Genomic DNA, 5,598 nt, shown 5'->3' on the forward strand with positions numbered 1-5,598 from the left:
AAGGCTGCATTCTGCTAAAAATCCACCGGATGGCAACGGAGAGCCGCGGTCCCCGGCTCGTCCACAAGGCGGCGCCAGCACTCGGGTTGCAGGCTGCATTCTGCTAAAAATCCACCGGATGGCAACGGAGAGCCGCTCTCCCCGGCTCGTCCACAAGGCGGCGCCACTTCCAGGCGACCCAGGGGGCTAAGCCTGAGGGCGGCAGGCCGGCCCAGGGTTCCAGGAGAGAGGGAGAGATCGTCCCGGGCGGCTGGGAAAAAAGCCAGGCCGACCCAGGGCTACCCTAGCCTGGGTAAAGCCAGAGGCTAAGTCCCTAGCAAGGCGGTAGGCTGCGTTCTGCTAAGTGACTTCCAGAGGGAGACACTTCCAGGAGACCCAGGGGGCTAAGCCTGAGGGCGGCAGGCCGGCCCGGGGTTCCAGGAGAGAGGGAGAGATCGTCCCAGGCGGCTGGGAAAAAAGCCAGGCCGACCCAGGGCCACCCCAGCCTGGGTAAAGCCAGAGGATAAGTCCCTAGCAGGTGGAAAGCTGCAATTTGCTATGGAAAGCTGCAATTTGCTATGGAAAGCTGCAATTTGCTAAAAATCCACCGGATGGCAACGTAGAGCCGCTCTCCCCGGCTCGTCCACAAGGCGGCGCCACTTCCGGGCGACCCAGGGGGCTAAGCCTGAGGGCGGCAGGCCGGCCCAGGGTTCCAGGAGAGAGGGAGAGATCGTCCCGGGCGGCTGGGAAAAAGCCAGGCCGACCCAGGGCTGCCGTTGCCTGGGTAATGCCGGAGGCCGAGTCCCTAGCAGGTGGCAGGCTGCTAGCGTCTACCAGAGGGCGAGATCCCGCCTCCCCGAGCGGCCGGGGAGAGAGGATTTGCAGGAGCTGACAGGCGCGCACGCAGAAGGGAAATCCCCCTTGGCGGCCGGGGGGAGAGACGATTTGCAGGAGCTGACAGGCGCGCACGCGCGCGCGCAGAAGGGAAAGTCCCCGGGCGGCCGCGGGGAGAGAGGAGAGATGATTGGCAGGAGCTGACAGGCGCGCACGCGCAGAAGGGAAGTCACCCTCGGCGGGCGGCGGGAGAGACGATTTGCAGGAGCTGACAGGCGCGCACGCGCAGAAGGGAGAGTCGTCCCCCCCGGGCCGGGGAGAGAGATGATTGGCAGCCGGCGGAGGTAGCTGCCAGGCGGACCAGAAGGAGAACTGCGGCCGCTCCGAGCAGAAGGGAAATCCCCCGGGCCTCCGGGGAGACGAGCGGCCTCTGGCAGGCGCGGCGAGCCGGCGCCGGCGCCGCCATCCCGGGCGAGGCGACGGGCGCCTCCCGCCCGGCGCATATGGCACTTCCGTCGACACTTAGTCAAATTTTCAACTTTCAAAATTCCTCCGGCGGCCGTGTTTCACTCCGGGGAGCGGCGCCCTCACGCCGGCGGCGGCGCGCCTCGGCCGGCACGAAGGGGTACCACCTCGAGTCGGTGTCGGGGGTCCCGCCGTGGAACCGGGCGTCGGACGGCCCCGGAGGAGGCCTCGGAGCCGAAAAGGCACTACCGGAATGAGGTTGAATTTGACGGCCGGATCCGGGCCGGAGTTCCACAAAGTCGGACACTTTGAGTGGTTGGTCTTCATGTAATGGGACAGGTGACACTCTCTCTGTGACCTACTTTTGAACACCCCCGTCAAGAACCGTGTCCGAGACAGCGTGTGCTGTCAATTAGCTTACCAAAAGTCAGAGTACCAGGGCATCGGACACCCGACTCTGACAAAGTCCCAGTGAACTCTGCTGACAGGCCGCCGACGGCGGATCCCTGCGGGGGGGAGGCAGAGCGAGGGCACCGCCCCCCCGGGTTGCGAGACAAGCCTCTTTAGGTCGCGTGGCAAGCCTCGGTTTTCAGGCGGGCGCTTCCCGCCGAGCCAATCGGCACTTTTAGACACTTTTGGGGAAAAAAAAAAGAAAAAGTCAAACTTTGAAAAATAAATAACCAACGAAACACGGACCAATGAGAACCGCTTCCGGCTGGTCGCGGAAGGGAGAGATGATTGGCAGGAGCTGCCCTGCGCGCTAGAATGAGAACTGCGGCCGCTCCGAGCAGAAGGGAAATCCCCCGGGCGGGCCAGGGGAGACGAGCGGCCGCTGGCAGGTACGGCGAGAGGGCGCCGGTGCCGCCATCCCGGGCGAGGCGACGGGCGCCCCCCGCTGAGCCGATCGGCTCTCGGACACTTTGGGGAAAAAAATAAAAAATAAAAAAGGCAAACTTTGAAATAAAACCCCACGAAACACGGACCTCGGTGAGATCCCCCGGGCGGCCGGGGAGAGATGATTGGCAGGAGCTGCCAGGCGCGCAGAAGGGAAGTCCCCCTGTGCGGCCGGGGAGAGATGATTGGCAGCAGGCGGAGGCAGCCGCCAGGCGGACCAGAAGGAGAACTGCGGCCGCTCCGAGCAGAAGGGAAATCCCCCGGCGCGGGCCAGGGGAGACGAGCGGCCGCTGGCAGGTACGGCGAGAGGGCGCCGGTGCCGCCATCCCGGGGGAGGCGACGGGCGCCTCCCGCCGAGCCGATCGGCACTTTTAGACACTTTGGGGGAAAAAGACCGACATTTTAATAAACCCCATACAACACGGACCAGTGAGAACTGCAGCCGGCCGGCCGGCCGGCCGGCGCAGAAGGGAGGTCCCCCGGGAGGGCCGGGGGAGAGATGATTGGCAGGCGGAGGTAGCTGCCAGGCGCGCGCAGAAGGGAAGTTCCCCCGGGCGGCCGGGGGGAGAGAGAGAGAGAGATGATTGGCAGCCGGCGGAGGTAGCTGCCAGGCGGACCAGAACGAGAACTGCGGCCGCTCGGAGCGGAAGGGGAAGTCTGAGGCGGCAGGCCGGCCCAGGGTTCATGGAGAGAGGGAGAGATTGTCCCAGGCGGCTGGGAAAAAAGCCAGGCCGACCCAGGGCCACCCCAGCCTGGGTAAAGCCAGAGGATAAGTCCCTAGCAGGCGGCAGGCTGCGTTCTGCTAAGTGTCTACCGAGAGGGCACCACTTCCAGGCAACCCAGGGGGCTAAGCCTGAGGCGGCAGGCTGGCCCAGGGTTCCAGGAGAAGAGGGAGAGATCGTCCCAGGCGGCTGGGAAAGCCAGGCCTACCCAGGGCTACCCGAGCCTGGGCACATGCCGGAGGCTAAGTCCCTAGCAGGTGGAAGGCTGCAATCTGCTAAAAATCCACCGGATGGCAACGGAGAGCCGCAGTCCCCGGCTCGTCCACAAGGCGGCGCCAGCACTCGGGTTGCAGGCTGCATTCTGCTAAAAATCCACCGGATGGCAACGGAGAGCCGCTCTCCCCGGCTCGTCCACAAGGCGGCGCCACTTCCAGGCGACCCAGGGGGCTAAGCCTGAGGCGGCAGGCCGGCCCAGGGTTCCAGGAGAGAGAGGGAGAGATCGTCCCAGGCGGCTGGGAAAGCCAGGCCGACCCAGGGCTACCCGAGCCTGGGTAAAGCCAGAGGCTAAGTCCCTAGCAGGTGGCAGGCTGCATGCTGCCAAGTGTCTACCGAGAGGGCACCACTTCCAGGCGACCCAGGGGGCTAAGCCTGAGGCGGCAGGCTGGCCCAGGGTTCCAGGAGAGAGGGAGAGATTGTCCCAGGCGGCTGGGAAAGCCAGGGCTACCCGAGCCTGGGTACATGCCGGAGGCTGAGTCCCTAGCAGGCGGCAGGCTGAATTCTGCTAAGTGTCTACCAGAGGGCGACACTTCCAGGAGACCCAGGGGGCTAAGCCTGAGGCGGCAGGCTGGCCCAGGGTTCCAGGAGAGAGGGAGAGATTGACCCAGGCGGCTGGGAAAGCCAGGCCTACCCAGGGCCACCCGAGCCTGGGTACATGCCGGAGGCTAAGTCCCTAGCAGGTGGAAGGCTGCAATTTGCTATGGAAAGCTGCAATTTGCTAAAAATCCACCGGATGGCAACGGAGAGCGGCTCTCCCCGGCTCGTCCACAAGGCGGCGCCACTTCCAGGCGACCCAGGGGGCTAAGCCTGAGGCGGCAGGCCGGCCCAGGGTTCCAGGAGAGAGGGAGAGATTGTCCCAGGCGGCTGGGAAAGCCAGGCCGACCCAGGGCTACCCGAGCCTGGGTAAAGCCAGAGGCTAAGTCCCTAGCAGGTGGCAGGCTGCATTCTGCTAAGTGTCTACCAAGAGGGCACCACTTCCAGGCAACCCAGGGGGCTAAGCCTGAGGCGGCAGGCTGGCCCAGGGTTCCAGGAGAAGAAGGAGAGATCGTCCCAGGCGGCTGGGAAAGCCAGGCCTACCCAGGGCTACCCGAGCCTGGGTACATGCCGGAGGCTAAGTCCCTAGCAGGTGGAAGGCTGCAATTTGCTATGGAAAGCTGCAATTTGCTAAAAATCCACCGGATGGCAACGGAGAGCGGCTCTCCCCGGCTCGTCCACAAGGCGGCGCCACTTCCAGGCGACCCAGGGGGCTAAGCCTGAGGCGGCAGGCCGGCCCAGGGTTCCAGGAGAGAGGGAGAGATTGTCCCAGGCGGCTGGGAAAGCCAGGCCGACCCAGGGCTACCCGAGCCTGGGTAAAGCCAGAGGCTAAGTCCCTAGCAGGTGGCAGGCTGCATTCTGCTAAGTGTCTACCAAGAGGGCACCACTTCCAGGCGACCCAGGGGGCTAAGCCTGAGGCGGCAGGCTGGCCCAGGGTTCCAGGAGAGAGGGAGAGATTTGTCCCAGGCGGCTGGGAAAGCCAGGCCTACCCAGGGCTACCAGAGCCTGGGTACATGCCGGAGGCTAAGTCCCTAGCAGGTGGAAGGCTGCAATTTGCTATGGAAAGCTGCAATTTGCTAAAAATCCACCGGATGGCAACGGAGAGCGGCTCTCCCCGGCTCGTCCACAAGGCGGCGCCACTTCCAGGCGACCCAGGGGGCTAAGCCTGAGGCGGCAGGCCGGCCCAGGGTTCCAGGACAGAGGGAGAGATCGTCCCAGGCGGCTGGGAAAAGCCAGGCCGACCCAGGGCTGCCGGAGCCTGGGTAATGCCAGAGGCCGAGTCCCTAGCAGGTGGCAGGCTGCTAGCGTCTACCAGAGGGCGAGATCCCGCCTCCCCGAGCGGCCGGGGAGAGAGGATTTGCAGGAGCTGACAGGCGCGCAGAAGGGAAATCCGGAGAGATGATTGGCAGCCGGCGGAGGCAGCCGCCAGGCGGACCGGAAGGAGAACTGCGGCCGCTGGGAGCGGAAGGGAAATCCCCCGGGCGTCCGGGGAGACTAGCGGCCGCGGCAGGCGCGGCGACCCGGCGCCGGTGCCGCCATCCCGGGCGAGGCGACGGGCGCCTCCCCGCCGGCGCGGTTGGCACTTCCGTCGACACTTTGCCAAATTTTCAACTTTCAAAATTCCTCCGGCGGCCGTTTTTCACACCGGGGAGCGGCGTCCTCACGCCGGCGGCGGCGCACCTCGGCCGGCAAAAAGGGGTACCTCCTCGAGTCGGTGTCGGGGGTCCCGCCGTGGAACCGGGCGTCGGACGGCCCCGGAGGAGGCCTCGGAGCGGAAAAGGCACTACCGGAATGAGGTTGAATTTGACGGCCGGATCCGGGCCGGAGTTCCACAAAGTCGGACACTTTGAGTGGTTGGTCTTCATGTAATGGGACAGGTGACACTCTCTCTGTG

Source organism: Leptodactylus fuscus, unplaced genomic scaffold (genome assembly GCF_031893055.1).
Source record: "Leptodactylus fuscus isolate aLepFus1 unplaced genomic scaffold, aLepFus1.hap2 HAP2_SCAFFOLD_356, whole genome shotgun sequence".
NCBI lineage: Eukaryota > Metazoa > Chordata > Amphibia > Anura > Leptodactylidae > Leptodactylus > Leptodactylus fuscus.